This window comes from Anopheles arabiensis, chromosome 2 (genome assembly GCF_016920715.1).
Source record: "Anopheles arabiensis isolate DONGOLA chromosome 2, AaraD3, whole genome shotgun sequence".
In the NCBI taxonomy this organism is placed as follows: Eukaryota; Metazoa; Arthropoda; class Insecta; order Diptera; family Culicidae; genus Anopheles; species Anopheles arabiensis.
In genome coordinates, this window is record NC_053517.1 from 67197544 (window position 1) to 67217292 (window position 19749).

The following is a 19749-nucleotide window of genomic DNA, read 5'->3' on the forward strand; positions in this document are numbered from 1 at the left end:
TACGTTAATTTTCCATGTTTTTTACTTAAATCGGAGGAGAAAAGTTTTGTAAAACGTAGATACACATGTCTTGCACGCATTGCATCCATTTTTGCAATGGAAAACGATGGAAAAACTACTTAATTTTGAGATCCGGCTGGTCCATTCCCTCGATGACCAAAAAAAGCTTCCACCAGCCGCCGCCAGATGCGCTAGTGAAAATCAAAATTACGCGTGCGAGTACGATCAATGTAGCCCGGCCTTTACGGCAAGCGTAATGGTAACGCGTCACCCTTAGTACGCCTAGCGTAAGGTAGAGGGCGCTTTCAAGAAATTTACTTACGTGTAAATTTTACTTTATCATAAATCTATTACGCAGTGCAAACTGCTGTAGATTGGTATCGTGCAGCTCGAATTTCCGCAAACGGCAGCTCTAATTCCCGCAAACGGCAGCTCGAATTCCCGAATTCTGCAGTATATAAGCAAGTGTTTTTCCTGAATAAATTTAGTCAAGTTCAGAGTTCAAAGCAACAACATCGTGTCTTCATCATTACCAAACTTCCTCTTCATCATTAACAGCAGGTATTCCAGAAATCTGTCCTGATGCATATCTCATCGCTTCAGTTGCTTTTTGGAGATATGAAAAGGATTATTATTATATAATAATTATATGTAATGTAATGTAATGTAATGTAATTATTATATAAGATAATTATATTTTTATATACAGTGGCCGGCAATATAAAGTGGCCACTACTTACAATTTTACATTTTTTCCATTTTTTCAGTGAAAAATGAAGTTATTGTACTGCTTTATTTTTTGAAACATTGTTCGTGATATGCTTAAGAATGCGCAGTACCATAACATGGCAAAAATGAGAAGTTAGCTTCAAGAAAAAATATGTTTTCCAAAATTGATCAAAATCACTGTGCCAAAATAAAGTGCCCACTTTATTCATTCTACAGAAAATATTTTTCTGAACAAATATAACACCAAACTTATAATTTATATGCGTTTTTCTTGCATTCTTTACATGTTCGAGGATCTTTGGCGTATTTTTTTCTATTTTTTAAAGGTTTATCTAGTTCTGCATCTAGTTTTTGCATATGGTTCTTCTCAAGCGTTATCAAGAGCTTTAAATTTAAATTTATTTGTTTGTGACACCAGTTTTATCCACCTTCGCACATAGAATCTGCCTCAAATTCTCGATGGAACCAAGATTTAGACTTCATGGAGGACATGCAAGGTGTTTCATACGATACTAATAGAGAAATGTTTTTTGTATTGATTGTGTGTGTTGAGATGCTAGCTTGTAGGAACATGTTTTTAGTTTTCAAACCCCATTTTTTTAAAAGAAATATCCCAAAGTATTGATGAAGAATGTTAAAAAAGGTATCAGGAATAGTTGTACTTTCGATTCACACCAGTTTTTACGCTACTTCTAAAGATAAACACCCCCTAGCTATCACATTGCAATTTTCGTAATTTACTGCCCGTTAGATGTGGCGTCCTTCAACTTCCTCGCTCGAGCTACAGCAATCTAACAAAGCCAATTGGCTTCAATATGATCAAGAACATGCAGATATATCGTTAGATTGATGAAAAACTGGAATTTGGACAGATGAGTCCAAATTAGAACTGATGTTCAAAAATAAGTAGACGCGATCCAACAAACCTATGTGTATGAAGAGTGCAATGTGATGACCAAGGAGGGGATTTCTATACGAGAAGTGGGGAGCATGGTTTGAATCGACGGCATAATGAAAGCTAATACCTATACAAGCATCCTGTGTGAATTTATCTGTTTTCTGTGAAAAATACGGAGTGAGTAAATAAATTTATGTTACAACAGGAAGACGACTCAAGTTATACACGAAGAATTTTTTATTTTTTTTTTCAATCAAATCGAATAAAACTTCTTAAATGGCTCCCACTTAGTCTTAACTTTAATCCTATCGAGATTTCGTGTGCAAATTTTGATGCAAATGTGGTGAGAATGACGTGATTAGGAATAACAAAATATGTTAAAGCTCTGAAATACTCCTAAGAAGAACAAATGCCAAATATGTGCAAATAAAAAAAAAAAATAAAGTCAAAGATCCTCGAACATGTAAAGAATGCGAGAGGAACGCATATAAACTATATGTTTGATGTTATATTTGTTTAGAAAAATATTTTCTGTAGAATGAATAAAGTGGGCACTTTATTTTGGCACAGTGATTTTGATCAATTTTGGAAAACATATTTTTTCTTGAAGCAAACTTCTCATTTTTGTCATGCTATGGTACTGCGCATTCTTAAGCATATCACGAACAATGTTTCAAAAAATAAAGCAGTACAATAACTTCATTTTTCACGGAATACATGAAAAAAATGTAAAATTGTAAGTAGTGGCCACTTTATATTGCCGGCCACTGTATGTATTTAATAACTTTAATTTAAGTTCTATTTCAGCTCAATCAGGACGTGCTAGAAAACTTTTTTTCGCAACTACGCCTAATTGGAGGGGTGTATCCGTCTCTATTATGTTGCATCTATAGAATAAGAATAATTATTCTTGGCAAATCACCTACAATATTAAAAAACCATACAAGCCATAAAAATATCGAAGAAGAAGCTAGTCATGAGCACGTTGAAGAATTTTTATCCGCAACTGTTTTCGCTAGAGTGGATATTCCACAATCCCTTCCTGATATGGAAGAAATGGAAAAAAAACAATGATATTTGCCAGGCAGTGGAGGACAACAGCAGTGATTCAGACTCAGTCAGTACTGTTGGTAGCAGCGTTGTTATGCAATCACAGCAAGAAATTGATGGACTGCAATATATTATGGGTTATATAGCTAATAAGTATAATTCCAAATATCCTCATTTAAACTTAGGCTGTCAAACATTTAAAATTAATTCTGATCACTGCTACTGCCAACCTCCAACATTTGTCAGGCATTTATCAGTAGGTGGCTTGTTTGAGCCTTCCCAAACATTTTTAACCCTCGGGTATAAAATGGAACAGGTGTTCAACAAAATCAATAAGAATGGTAATCTTTCTAAAATAAAGGGGATTGTGGCTAAAATTGCAATGACCATTCAGAAAAAAAATCCAGAACTGCCGTTTGAAATCATAAAAACGTTTGCAAAACAACGAGTCATTGTTAGAATGCGTTTTCTTAACATGAAAAGGAGTTCCGAGAATCAATTGAGACGCAAGCGGAAATACCCTGATTCGCATTCAAAAGCAACAAAAAAAAATGAAAAAAATTATTAATTGATGAGTAATTTATTCAGATGCCTATTATTAATTTATTGTGATATTTATATTTATTTATACCTTATTGATTTGATTATTTAAATGTGATAAGGCATTTTGCAATTTATTTATAGTTTATATAATTGTTCAAGTTGTGCATAGTTCAATTCAAATGTATTTATAACAATTCAGTAGTAGTTTATTTGTTTATTAATTTATTTATTAATCAATTGTTAACTTATTTATTCGGAGTGTATTGCTGTCACAGTTTCGAACGTTATCTACGTGATTATAGTTATTTATATACTTACTTAAGGTATTACACATGTAGTTATTTATTCACCTATTTATTAACTTATTTATTTATTAATTTAATAATATTTTTCATTTTTCGATTGCATGGCCCATTCTTTATTAAAAAGGTTACCTATTCAATTGAATTACAGTAGAACGTCGATTATCCGGGGGCGGATTAACCGGCGGGCGGCTTAACCGTGCGCATAAATGTGACAGCTGTTCAAACGTACAGCGAACATTTGCAGCGATAGTCATGTGAATAACCAGTTTTTTTGCAGCTCTGTACTGAATAGTGGTATTTTCGAAATTCATTTTTGGTCATGAAAAGTTGTTAAACCTATAGTTATTGATTAAAATAATATTCTACTAACGATTTATCGATTGATTCAAGGTGTATGAATCATTAAATTAGTGGATTTTATAATTTTTATATGAATTTGACATTTCTTGGACCATTATCCGTGCAAATCGATTAACCGGCAACCGTCCGGTCCCGAGCTGCCCGGAAAATCGACGTTCTGCTGTATATTTGTAATTGGTCCTGAATCCAATCATAAGTTTCAATTTAAATGTGTTACAATTGACTTAGTTGTTTCAGTCTTTTAATTGCACCCGCTTGTAAAATAGCGATTCTGTTCTTCTTCATGCTGGATCATCTTTGCTTACTTTCATTTCGTTAAAAATGTATCATCAATCATTCAATAATCGCTACATTACTTAACATCATGATCAACGTAGCACATCGGTACGTATGTTATTTTTGTAAAATTAATGTACAGGCGGTCCTCGAGATACACGGTTAATGGGGACCGAAAATGTCCGCAAAATACCGCGTATCTCGAATTTCGGCGTAAGTCGAATCTCTTGATTTCCAGCTAAAATATCACTAATTTTCGTGTAATTTTGCAAGTAGGGGGCGGTTGTAGTCACTTTATGAATTATTTGATATGATTCTGACTGAATATAACAGTTTTAAACCTTTTGAAATAGTTTCTAACATTCGATCAAAACGGAAATTATTTGGCAATTTACAATTGATGTGTCCAATCAGTACAATTTGCTCAAAGAATTGTCAAATTTAGAAAACCGCGTATCTCCGAATCCGCGTATAAGACGTACCGTGTATCTCGGGGACCGCCTGTACATAATTATAATTTTGGGACGTACTGATACGATTTTTTTCTTTTATGTGTTGAAATGAAATCTTAATGATTACTGTTGCGAAATGAAAACCAACGCGGTGTAAATTCTTTGCCGAAACGAATTATTTTTCTACGTTTGCCAAAAAATTAGTCTTCGATTCCCGCTTTTGGTTTAGAGCCCTATTCCGTGTCCTTTCGCCCCTTTTTATCCTTTCCTTGCGAACCGAACGCGATCGGTTGAAACCCGAACCGATATCTCACATATTTTAAAACGCGCGTTTACGACAGGTCGTTGGGTACCTTGCGAAAAGGTTCCAACAATTACTGTTTATTGATTGTCTTCCTTTGGATATTACAGTAATAGTGTAATAGTGGTAATAGTGATTAGAGCTAAGGCAAGTTATCTTGTAATATGTAGCTATAGTATGAAATACTCATCCTTTTAGTTGTTAAGATTAGTAAGTTAGGAAAGCTAATGAATTCAAGGAACGCGCTTTGCATTTAAGGAATTTCAGTAAATGATTGCGCTTTGGCAAGTAGAGCTTTGAATCTGTTTATGTACATAGTTTATTCATGATATAAAGTATATCGACTATTAAACTTGTATCCTGTAAATATAACTAATAATACAGAACTTTGTACAGAAAGATATTAGTATGAAATACATTTTTTATGTGAATTTCTTGATAGCCACTACAATTTATGGAGTCTTTTCTGCAGTAAAATAGTTGAAATTAAGTATAATAGTCTATAAAGTGCGTAGGCTTGCGATGCCTTGGTCGTAGATCTAGAAGGAACCTTCGCACACTTTGAAACTCCAAACCTAAAACCTCCAGCTTCCGTAACTACGTCTGCTAAAATGGACGAGAAGGAAACTTTCCGCTCATGATTTGTATAGTTTTGTACCGATTTTGTACCGAACGGCATTACATCGCTGCTGCGCACCTACTCAAATGTCTATTTGCTCATGGTACCTTCTGCAGTCTCAAACTTCTTCAGTCCGAATCGCCTTTAGCTTTTGCCATAGAACTATTAATGCTACTGTTCAGGTCTATACGGTTTAGCTCTTGGCCGGACGTACAAACGAGCTGCTTCAGGTAAGGTTTGCCATCGTACAGTTGCAGATGCTGGCCGGAAATCAAAAGGCAGCGATCACAACGCACGAATCACTCGGCTGACACTATCGATGCTTCAAAGCGGCCAAGGCTGCTTTCGATAGTGTTCCACATCAGTGGCGGATCTAACGGTAGGCGGACTAGGCGGTCGCCTGGGGCCCCGCCGATTTAGGGGCCCTGTAGTTCTCTAGTTTATAGTATGCCTAGGACAGAGTAATAGCGGCAAGGGCCCCCGGAAGGATGAACGTTGGGGCCCCAAGGCTGGTGAATCATTTGCACCCCCCGCCCCTCCCCGTGGCCAGCACAAATTGTAGAGCCTGTGGCCAATGATTATCGACTGACCCCCTAGAACACCATTTACTATTTACAGGGGGCCTCAACTAGTCTTACCGCCTAGAGCCCCCGAAATCCTTAATCCGCTACTGTTTCACATTCCTTACTACTCGTCAAACTCCGAACTCTCAGACTGCAGGAACAGCTGTTGGCCTGAACACTACACTTTGCACCGTACCATCGCTTCGTTGTGTATGTCACAAGGAAGCAACGTTGATCGACATTTAATTGTACTCTTTGTATGACGTATTTGGGGTGTTTGCTCCAGGAAACCACTGTCTTTATGCTGATGATATTCCTCCCCATTCGCGGGCCCCAAATATAATCCTTCCTCAAGCCGACTAGCTGCATCTTCAGGGCACGTTGTGCACGTTCCTGCCCAGGTGCTCCACAAAAACCTGGAATTAAGCATTGAGTGATCACCATCACAAACATTCAGAAAACACAATGAAAATAAGAAATCGCTAGCGGTTGGCTGGGAGAGGGTGTGTTGTTTAAACGCCGCGCTTCACAGACTTTCACCGTATTCCATTGTTGAGCATGTTTAGACGACGATCTTTATGCGAGAAAGGTTCTGTGGTTGGTTCCAGTTATACACTGCGAGTTGGTGCTTGCAATCTATAAGCAAGTTTTAAAGTGTTGTTCAGCTACCGTAAAACAAACGCTGCGATATTTGAAGCATTATTTGATAAAAACAGCAGCCGGATGGTTGGATTATACAACAAAAAAACTGGTTTGAACATGCTTCATTCAAAAGAATATCACCTACAAAATGATAAAAAAGCTAATTGTTTTAAGTTGCATCTTGTAGTTTCTACTTATGGAGAATACGTACTGCCCTAACCGCAGCCCTTGTCATCGTTGTTTCTAAACATCCTTCAATACGCCACTTGTAGTTTTCTGAAACACTCCTTTATTGTGACTCTCCTTCACTACGTCCGTCCAAAAACTGATCGCCTTTTCGCGTTTCGTTTCCATCCTGCCGCTCTCACATGCGATCTCACCGAGTCGCTCCTCTCTTGAAATCGCGCTTCTCTGTTGATCTCTTCTCACCGTGTGATATCTCACCGTGAGATCTGCGGGCTGCGAGTCTCTCACTTATCGATAGGCTTCTCGTTCTATCGCTATTTCTTTCTATATCCTTCCCTCTCGCGACCATCTCTATGCTACGTTTTAGTGCTAATAATTCTTTTATTTTGAATTTAAGTTCTAACTTATAATTATTATTATTTTTGTTATTACTATTATTCTTATTATTATTATTACGATTATTCTCTACACGTACCTCATTAAACATTGCAAGCATTTCTTATTTCTCCGCATATATACCGAAAACCTTCAAGAAACTCACTGGAAGGCAAGTTGTGAGTCGCAAATTCCTGTGGGAAGAATGCTGTATAAAGTTGTTTTTAGCACCTGTATGAAAGAACGTTGTTGACAAATATCGTTTCCGTATTGAACGCAGTTTAAAATTATGCTACATATCTCTTGTTTCCTTGTTCTTTTGTAGTAAAGGTATCCATTATGTTCCAGTCGATTCTGCAGTTTGCATCGTGAGTTATTTGTAAACACTTTCTAATCGAAGTGTCAAACGCAGCTTCAAAATGTCGGAACAGAAACAAGCTACCCAAGCGACAAAATCGACATGCTTTCTCGCTCTCTCAGGTTTACTGATCTATTGGGTAGACTGAGAAAGCATGTCGATTTTGTTACTTGGGTATGCTTCAACCTTTATCCTCAATAGACCTTGAATAAAATCTTAAGGCCGGGCTACATAGATCGTACTCGCAAGTGTAATTTCGATTTTCACTAGCGCATCTGGCGGCGGCTAACCGAAGCATTATGCTAAACAATGTGGAGCCGGTCCAGAAAATACGTTATTTTTCTATGTTTTTTACTTTAACTGGACTGAAAAAGCTTTCTAATTGATGGATAAATATGTTGTGCAAGTATTTCAGCAGTTTTAGAATCAAAAAACGGCGAAAAAACTAATTTTGAGATTCAACACGACCATTCCCCCGATAACCAAAAAAAGCTTTCACCAGCCGCCGCCAGATGCGCTAGTGAAAATCGAAATTACACCTGCGAGTACGATCAATGTAGCCCAGCCATAAGAAATACTTCAGCGTAAATCACGCAGCGCAAAACTGCTGTAGATTGGTATCGTGCAGCTCGAATTCCTGAATTTCTCAAGAATATAAGCGGGTGTTTTTTTCTGAATAAAGTCAGTCAAGTTCCAGAGTTCATAGCAACAACATCGTGTCTTTATCATCTTCAAAACTTCCTCTTCATCATTAACAGGTGCACCAACCAAAAAATAGCCCGGCGTGAACACCGATACGGGAGACACAGATTGAGGGCGGAGAGTTCAGGCAGCATTCGATGTTCGCCAATAGCGTCGCCATTACATCGAACGACAGCGAGGATGCGGCCCAACACACGCAGCGGTTGGGACTTCTACGGTTGTCCGGTTATCATCTGAACGACACAGTTGATATAAACTGTTGAGCTGGTTGCTGGCTCCCTTGAAGTTCGTGGAATTATCCGAATGAAGCTCGGCTGGAAGCCCGCGTCGAGCCACGAAACGTCTAAGCGCCACGATGAAGGCATCTGTGGTGAGATTTGAGACCAATTCAATGTGAACGGCTCAAGTGATGAAACTAACAAAAATGCTAACATATGCTTTGGTCGCCATAGCTCGTTTATGTGGGCCCTTAACAAAAACAGACCTACAGTAATCGATACCACTCACGGAAAACGGTCGTGCTGCTACTACTCTTCCGACTGAAAGATCGTCCATCAGTAGTTCGGTTGAAACTGGGCGTGCTCGAAAACATTTAAAACACTGATGATACATTTTTCGAGCCACGTTTCGTCCGCTGATTACCCAATAACGTTGACGACTGTAGCTCAACATCTACTGGGGACCGGCATGCTCCTATAACAGATGATAGTATTTTATCAAAAGGGTTGCCAACGGGTGATTTCCGGGAATAATCAGCAGGTGTTTGGCCTCATCATGCGGGGACGAATTTTCCAACCGACCGCCAACGCGGATGATTTCTTCGACCCCTAACTGCGGGGGTAGCCTCTTATGTTTTGAAGATAGGGGAAACTGGCTCCTTTCGGTGAATGGATTTCAACTCTTCTTGGAAACAATCGCGTTGAGCAAGACGCCACAGAGCTTCTTCTACTTGCTTTATTCATATTCATATTCATATTCATATTTATTTGTCTACCTGTTGGTTACACAAATACTTAAATAATACTTATTACCTATGTTCCTAACCTAGCAAAAATGCAAAAAACACAAATTATCATAAATTAGAAAAAAAAATTAAGAATGAGGGCCTTCACGATTCTAGTTAGTTTTTTGCGTGGAGTTTGACAGTTGGAGGATGAAATCATGTAAACAATCCATACAAAACCACACAAAAAACTAGCCTGCAATTTTCAGTCTAGATTATTCTAGCCATAAAGCTAGAATTAGATTCGAGCACCTGCTCGAAAACACGGTGTTGTTTATATTTATCCCAAGGTGCATTAAAGAGATCAAGTGGTGGATTCTGGAATCAAAGTGTATGTAGTCCAGGTGGTCTCATAGCATTTTTTTATAATTAATTTTGAACATCACTTTTTCACAGAACGAGTGAAAACTTTTGCTCCGACGAGCTTTCTGGAGGCTTGACGAATACTCTAAACTTAAAATCTTCATTCAGAAGCAGAAGCGATAAAAATCAGCCTTCTAAATTCATACACCTTGGAAATAATACAATATTAGAAATAAAAATAAAAATAAAAAATTAAGGCAGCTCGGGATTATGGAGGGTTCTGATGCGGGATCGGAAAGAGGATAAGGGAAGGTTGAAATCAAACATAGAATATACACAGTTAAATCGACCAATTGCACGAAGAAGGGGGTCATTACGGCCCACTGTAGTTCGGCGGGAAGGGATCACTAGGGGAGGGTGGTTACGAAGAACACGGTTAGGGGCGTAGAAAGGGATAGAAGAAAGAAGGGAAGGAGAATCAATATTACCAAGGAGTAATGCGGCAATAAAGGTGGATTGGGCATGGGAACGGCGGTTTTCCATTAGTTCTAGGCCAAGCTGCCGACACCTGCCCTCGTATGGAGGCATGGAGGAGGACAATCCACCCAGGATTTTACATATAGCAAACCTGGTGAACGATTGCTGCACCCGCTCGATACGTTCCACGTGGATTCGAGATGTAGGGGACCAAACTACTGAGCAGTACTCCAAAATCGATCTGACCAGAGAGCAGAACAGAGTCTTCAGGCACATTGGGTCGGAGATATCGCAAGCAATTTTCTTTAGGAGACCCAATGTTTTCCGCGCCTGATTCAAAACTGTGTCAATGTGGTGGCTGAAGGTGAGATCTCTGTCAACCCAGACACCGAGGTCTTTTACGACACAAACACGATTGTCTGGCACAGAATTTAAGACGTACGAGTGAGTTATTGGAGACTGCGAACGACTAAACGAAATGACGTTACACTTATCAGGACATAATGTGAGGGAATTACTAGAACACCAAGAGGAAAAACGATCAAGAATATTTTGTAGGGAAATACAATCACTAGGAGACGAAACTGGGAGAAAGATTTTGAGGTCGTCTGCGTAGCAGAGGAAACACTCAGGAGGGAGACGACACTACCTTGCGGTACGCCTGCACTACATGAAAAGGGAGTCGAAAACATCATTCATCATAACATCATCAAAACATTATATCATTAAATTTAACACTATAGGAACGATCACATAGAAAAGAACATAACCAAGATACAAAAAGATTATTTACGTCAAGTCGTGAAATTTTATTTAGGAGTAAGGAATGAGGAATACGATCAAATGCAGATTTGAAGTCAGTATAAATAGTATCAACTTGTTTAACTGACTCTAACTGGGATGATACGAAAGAGATGAAAGGTAAAAGGGCTTTAGGTCGGATGTCGCCAAACTCTTGCGGTCATATGTACGTCGATGAGAACAGCTGGAAGGAATTGCACGCAATAGCCCATTATTCGTCGTAGTTTGGAGAATGACGAATAAAGAGAAAATATAAAGTGTGGTTCAGGTGCTGTCACTGTGCATAGCGGATGATCACTTCTCGATTGCGGTAGTCTCACTCCCGGAAGTGACTGCTGATTGAAGCCATTCATTTTCTGGCGAACGTATCCTAGCTGGACCCTGCCACCATATTGAATTGTTTAACAATTCGCGTGTTGAGCGATTTGGCCAACTGCTGGATTTGGACACACGGTTTGCCACAAATGGTTTCCAACGTCTGGGTAGAGACTGAAGCCAATGGATTACCGCTGTTGAATTCGACCAAAATACGACCGGACCTCTGATGTCAATCGTCTTCTTTACTCGTTCGTAGAGTTGGGTTGCTATGTGTACCCCACACAATTCCAACCTAGCTATGGAATGTTTACTGTTGAGTGGAGCAATCTTTGTCTTCGATGCAAGAAGTTGCATTGTTGCTCTTTCATTCGACAATTGCCTTCGAATATAGCAACAAGCAGCGTAGCCCTTCTCAGACGTATCACAAAAGAAATGAAGCTGTGCTTCTGCAGGGAAAGTTCCATACACTACTCGTGGAATTTTCACCTCTCTAAGATGAATTAGTTGCAAATGAAACTGAACCAAATCTCTTTACAGCTGAACTGGTAGCGCAGCGTCCCATCCAACTGGCTGCTGCTTGTCGTTTTGATCCCAGATTAGTTGCATGAACTGGTTGGCTAAGGCCTTTATGAGATCTACAGTTCCCAATGGATCGTAGATGCGAGCAATGAAGGACAACATGCTCTGCTTTGTTACCCTTTCTATCATTGGATGATCGCCACCTTGAAGGATAACACATCTGATGACGGATCCCAAACGAGTCCGAGTGTTGCTAAGACTCCCTTGCCGTCATTTTCTTTATTTTGGCTTGACGCTAATCTTGCAAGTCGACGCCTATAAGAGAGACCGGCTGGTTAGATGGCCACCTTTTGCGTAGAGCAGGTTCATCTGACACTGCAGCTCTCGAGTCACTTCTATTGATTTGTCACCGGAGACAATATCGTCTACGTAAAAATCATTTTCTCGTGATGCTACTATGGGAAAACCTTCTTTATGGTCTTTCCTTGTCTGCTGCAGAGTTCGTACCGCCAGGAATGGTGGCACCGCAGTACCATACGTGACTGTATTTAGCTCGAACTCTTTTATTGGATCTGACGTCGATGATCGCCACAAAATACGCAGCAATTCAACAACATCTGCCTTCAAATCCACTTTATGGGTTCGAAATCGCAACAGGATTGTCGCACCGTTCTGTTGGATTGTTGGGCCCACCATCATAGTGTCATTCAGTGACACTCCTGTCGACGTTTTGCTGGAAGCGTCGAACACTATTCGACATTTTGTGGTTGTGCTATCTGCCTTAAACACGGGGTGATGAGGCAAGTTGTAACACTCTGATGCCTTTCGAACGGAGACCGCCTAGCTCATGTGCCCTAGGTGTTAATACGTGTGGTGTAATCGCTGGTGGTAATATTGCATAAATTAGAATGCTTGGAAATTCGTGTCCCCAGCAGCACATCTATCGCTATCGTGACTCCGACCTCGAAGGTTATTCAGCAATAAAGGTAGCGATAGGATAACGGTTAGCGTTACAAACTGTTAGCAATGAGAATTAGAACGTAGCGGCAGATAAGGGCACGAAGCCTAGCACACGAAGCGTAGCACACGAAGCGTAGCACACGAAGCGTAGCACACGAAGAGTAGGGCCAAGCAAAGAAACCCAGCCAACAATTTCCGAAGACGCCCCGTGTAAAAAAATTTTACTTTAAGCTTTCCTTAAGTTTTTACACTAGCAGCAGCTAAAGTAAAAACTTTCAGCACGGCACAAACCGACGCACACATTCAAATGCTTGGATTGCTGGTCCTGCTTACGCATACATTTGTATTTATCCCTCCCCTTATATTTTCGGATTGCTGGTTGTAGTAGTGACGCTTTTTCTTTTTGCTTTATGCACACTTTCGCATGCTATTTATTGGTGTTACTCTCTCCACATACGTTTTGGAACACTCACACTCTGTATACGGCAGGATGCTTCATCCCTTCCAAATGCTGCGGTTGCTTTCTGTTACCCTTCCTCTCGTTCTTCCTTCTACCCTCTGCGCTAGGATATCCTCGACTGGTACTGCGCGTGTTCAGCCGGCGCCTGTCTGGAACGTCACGGACAGGTGCTGCGCATGTTTAGCCGTATCCTAGGCGTCCTTGAAGTGCGCTCTTCTACGAAAGAGCTGTGATGAAATCTGTTGATGAAAATTAACCAATAATTAATCCATGTTTTTTATAACAAACTAAACAATATTTTGCACATAGGATTATAGAAACGCTTACATTTATATTTTAAAACCGGACACCGTTTTCCTTCCGTCGATCGTTTTGCAGGATGTTGGCAACCGTCGATTAACATGCGCGTGCACCTGTAACTTTTTAGACGACGAGCGTTAGTTGAATGTACCCATTGAAGCACACACGAGGATAAGAAACTTACCTTAGAAATTTACAAGGATAAATCATTCCATAATTGAAGAAGAAGGAACACGGCACAAAACGTAAACGAGCAAAGTACGGGGCACAAGAAATCACACATCACTCCAACACATCCTTCCACAGTGAAAGTTCTGGACAGACTGAGGATGCCTAACACCCGGATGAGTGCGATAGCAGAAAAATCATGGGAGATCGAGAGAGATGTGTAGTCTCGGTTTAGCGGAATACGCATGCAGATGCATGCGTGTGTGTCACTCGAAGGATATCGGTTTCCCCTTCTCCCGTTTTTCGTTCATAGGCCACACGACCGGCGTTGTGCCGTCCAAAATCTAGAGAAAGAAGACATGCTCTCTCGCTTTGGCACACAGGAAAGTTTTCCAATAGCTTCGGTTTTGCTGGTTGGGAAGGTGCGTGAGAGCGCCACGCTTAAAAACAGGTGTCCGATCGGACGATCGCTCTCTTCTTAATTATCCTTTATACGGTGTACGGTGCAAGTGCGAGTAAAATATGATTATACGGTGCTAGGGCGTGAAGTGCACAAATAAACTTCACAAGCTTCACAATGTATTTATCACTCTCATCCCTAGTCGTCGTTTCCGTGAAAAACTTTTCACACGCGGCTTCTTCAACACTCCAGTTAGGTTTCTCGCTTAAATCTTCGATGGCGAAGAAACGTTTCATAGGTGTCTCACGAAACATCGTAGCTGTAGCACATATTGTAGGTGGCGATTCTATTTGAGTGGGTGCGTTGCTACTAATCACATAATCATTGTCTCTTGAAGTATAGGACGGTTTGTACCGAGGGACAGTTTTCGATCCAGCAAAAACTGATCCAGCAAATATTCCGCTCCTAAAATTATATCGATAGGCCCAGGACAATGAAAGGTAGGATCAGCTAACGTAAATTCTACTGGTATATTGAACTCGGTTTAGCCGAGCTGATAAGCTGGCAAATCTGATGCCGGTTTAGAAATTACAAGGAGCTCCATGGCGAAAGTTTCTGTGATATAATGTGGACGTATTGTTGCGTTGACTGAATGTCGCACATTTATTCCGGTACTGCCACTAACGTCTAATTGCGGAATATTTAAAAAATTAACGCGACAGTCTTAATCTTTACGCTAATTCGCCGGCAATGAAATTATATTGAGTCCCACTGTCTAATAAGGTTCGTCCTTGGTGCTCAATACCACTACTATCCAAATTATTTGGCATGACTGTTGATATCAGTACTGTGGATTGCATTCGTGTTTTGAGAATACAGTAGAACGTCGATTATCCGGGCAGCTCGGGACCGGACGGTTGCTGGTTAATAGATTTGCACCGATAATGGTCCAAGAAATGTCAAATTCATATAAAAATTATAAAATCCACTAATTTAATGATTCATTCACCTTGAATCAATCGATAAATCGTTAGTAGAATATTATTTCAATCAATAACTATAGGTTTAACAACTTTTCATGACCAAAAATGAATTTCGAAAATACCACTATTCAGTACAGAGCTGCAAAAAAACTGGTTATTCACATGACTATCGCTGCAAATGTTCGCTGTACGTTTGAACAGCTGTCACATTTATGCGCAAGGTTAAGCCGCCCGCCGGTTAATCCGTCCCCGGATAATCGACGTTCTACTGTAGTTTGTGGCGTGTTGATGTGGGTTGCACTAGAAGTGGAAGGCAGCGGCTCAACTGTGATTTCTAGTACACCTGTATCAAAATGCATAAGAGAATGATGCCTTCTCTTTGAAACTCTTTATGCTCGAGTGTTCGTTTGCAAAATTTTCTTGTTTCCGAATCGAGGTGCGTAATTATTTTATTACTTGTGTTGTCAATTGGGTGTTTCATATAGACGAGAGCATCTACATGCGTTGAGCATGTTGCAACCAACTCACGCAGCCCTATAGCCGATTCGCGTGTCAATGGCTTTAGTTTTACAAATCCGCTAATGTGGTGTTCTATCATAACACGTGGGTTTTCAAAACGCTTTTTAGCAGTTTCCACGCCTAGGCAAACTTATTACACATGACCGATTCATCAGGTCCATAAACATGGCTTAGACTTTGTACACTCTTGGTGTTGGAACGGATGTTATTGTTGGGACGGCCTTAACTGACAGCGGATTGTTAATGTTCGAATAATTAGAACATCTATGATTTCGAATATTGATAGGTGCCATCAGAGTCCACTAGATGGCGTATAGAGAGATCGTGGAGAATAGATCGTGGAAAAGAGAAGTAACTCGGATAGAAGAAACCAACCAGCTCACCAAAAAAGGGACAAATCGAGGCTAGGGTCATAAAGGGTCATACCAATTTAAGCGCGCTCAAAACACTTAACGATTCATTCGCAAAGGAGAAGCCAAGACGTTTTTAAAGAGTAGAAAAAATAAACAAGTCTCGCTATATAAAACTTGGTTTTCGAGTTTAAAATCATAATTCAGCTCTTTGCAAAAGCGATCGTCACAACAGTTGGTATGAACTAGTGTTGGGCATTTCGTTAAAAAAGGAACGGAACGGAACTAGTAAATTTTTCCAAAAGAACGGAACGTGACCCTGGGGTGCAAAAGAACCGACCCAGAGCTTAGAAGCAAAACTGTGGGTGAAGGGGGGGGGGGCATGCATTTATTATCTAGCATTGTTTAAACTTTTTAGATGCGACGACCATTTTTGGTCAAAGCCTTCCTGTACCACTAATAGACTAGGCTATCAGTAACTTATTAAATGCCCATAGCAGGATAATCAACCCAGCGTATGGGGGCACTATTCATTCGAGGCTTTTACCCATGCCGATGTTATTGAGTGGTACGAGTTAGCGATTGAACCTAGGAATTGACTAATCAATTGAATTTCACTTACTATTTAAAACAAATAGTTTTTTTTTCACAAAAATCGTTTACACGATCACGGCACTCAAACGGTTGTCGAATGGAACAGAATGCTTCGAATCGAATGGTCAAATATTGGAATCATGCCGAGTGCCAAGATCAAATGGATATCATGGCATAAAAAATAAAAACATTTTATTTTTCTTTGTTCATACTCGCAAATTATAATACATATTTTCCAACCCGTTCTGCCATATGAGTGCAGATTTTAATTTTATAATAGTTATTTGTCTAGTTAAGACAACCTTAATTATAACAAAAAGTATAATATATGTTACAAATTGCGCCATAATACCAAATGCAACACCATTTTTGGTTTCGCTTATCACAATTTTTATAAACGATACGCGACGAAGTGCGATGAATATTACTGTGAGCATGGGAGAGTGCACAGGAAACACACACTGTGTGCGAGAAAAAGTGAACAGATATCTTGCAAGCAGCAAGCTACAGCCGGACAACAATACACCTTGCTAACAATATTGAAGCGGCAAAGACCGGAACGGAACGGAAATAACGAATTGAACGGAACGGGATGAACGGAAAGAACGGAATGAACGGAGTGAACGGAATGAACGGAGTGAACGGAATGAACGGAATGAACGGAATGAACGGAAAGAGCGGAATGAACGGAACGGAACGATTTTGTATAAAGGATCTGTACGGAACGGCCTACATAAAGAACGGAACTTTTTTACTAGGTTCGGACCGGAACGGCCAACACTAGTATGAACCATCGAATGTGGGCATCGGAATCGACAGGTCGGAAGTGACGGAAGTGCAGGCGATATTGAGTGCTTCGTAGCGATTCAATGGCAAACAATTCAAGGGCTACTTCTATGGCAGTAGCAAGCTTTCTAAAGCTTTCATCGTGATTAAAATATTTTTCCGCGTCAAGGGGGAGTTGTTCCCAGATCTGATTAAACACCCCATGTTGAGAATTTTTCAATTTACTCAATTCCCGTAAATTCACTCGACTGATGGCTGATGTAAGCTTAGCAGCCTTTAGCACACTTTAGAAAAGTGATTGGTGTTTCAGTCGTAACACCTTTAAAATAGTGACCTTCTCTTGGATTTCTTCTTCGGAAAATCCCTTGAATCCCTGAGACTCCATCGAAGAATCGTCTTCAAGTGATGTCGGCATTTGGGTTTAGCGAAGAAAGGGTACGACGAGTTTTGTTTCACTTCCAGGTACAGTATCGGACAATAAGATAGGACCCTGGTTTTTTCAACGCAGCATGCACCCGTTGCCACCAGTTTATGTGTGGTTTGTATGTGTGTATTTGTGTGTGTGTATGTGTGTGTATGTGTGTGTGTGTATGTGTGTGTGTATGTGTGTGTGTGTTGTGTGTAGTAGATGGAGAGTATGCTTTTTAATGTGTATTTGCGATTGCGCGGGTTTGTGTCTGAGCCATGATGACATTCATAATACGTAGCTTGCCATGATGTCATATTGCGTTGAAAGTATTCTAATAATGTGTGTTATGATGTGAAACAGCGTGCGTGCACGGCAGTATTCTGTTCTCGATTTAAATGGGTAGACATTCACTCGCTTACTCATTGATAGTTTTTATCCATACGTTTTTATTTTTTGCTGATCTACAACAATGTAATTCATCACGTGTAGAAGCAGAACGCAGGCTGAGCACGGGATCAGCCGTGTCCAACTTTTTAACCAGCGCGTTCTTGACGGTCCAAGCAAGCAATGTTAGTAACAAAGGGTCGAGGTAAACATTGTACCGATTATCAGCGCCATATGATAAAACGAATGGCGGCTGCTGACATTAAGCGCAAAACGATCGAATTCGAAATGGAACGATCGCGCACTTTTGCGGCAAACGCGCTTCGGACAACCGAAACGCGCTTGGACAACCGAAACACGCAAGTCAACCGGACGTCCTCAGAAGGCCACGGCGAAAGAAGACCGTAAAATTGTTAATATATCGAAAAAACACTGATCGCGAGGGCGGTGGTCCTGCTTATTACATCAAAAACCTAACCCAAAACATAAAAAAACTGCTAACAAATCTATCCGAAACGACCTACTTGTGAAACAAACACACACACCAATACACACACACACACACACACACACACACACACACACACACACACATGTAATATGTTTGATGACTGTTACGGTCGTCATGTGGTATGTTTTGAGATAGTCCCGGTATGTTCGATTTTGGGACGGTTGCCATGTAGTAACTTTGAACTCGCGTTGGTCAGGGTGGCCTTCGTCATCGTTTGCCGAATTAAGTAGAACTGAGGTGGATACTGCTTCGAAGCGGACGTTCGACACTTGATCGTCCAGGCGATCATAGAAACCTTTAGGAGGTTTCCCTTACTGGAAACGTTGGAGTTTAGAGGCCTTACCTTGGGCAGGGGGACATATCTAAACTCTTTAAATGAGAACTCGATAGATGTAGGATGGGCATAGTCCTATCCTGACAGTCCGAACGAATCTGACCTGCCATGATCGGAGTTGGTTTTATTTATACTCAAATGAAGTTAAGGGTTTCTCACATTTGGTTCCGGGTTGTATGTTGGAATGTTATTGTTTTCACTAAGCTAGTTACGTTTGTCTTTTGTTGACAAGAACAATGGTTCTTGTCACTAAGTTCCTGTTTTGGGTTTAATGCTTCTACTGTTCCTGCTTTGGGTTATAAAGCATGAACTGTTCCTGCTTATGTTGTACGTTTCGGTTGGTTCTGTTAAATGTGTCACAATTGTTTTTATATGAACGGTGTGGCCTGAGCTCTTCCGGGTGTGTATGGTATGATCTGATTTACTGAATGTGTTATAATGAATGTGTTACAATGGTGTGACTTGGCTTTCCAAAGTGTGTTACTATGTGTCTATGGCTGATAGTGTGTATTACAATATGTTCTGTATAGCAGATATGCTACACACACACACACACACACACACACACACACACACACACACACACACACACACACACACACACACACACACACACACACACACACACACACACACACACACACACACACACACACACACACACACACACACACACACACACACACACACACACACACACACACACACACACACACACACACACACACACACACACACACACACACACACACACACACACACACACACACACACACACACACACACACACACACACACACACACACACACA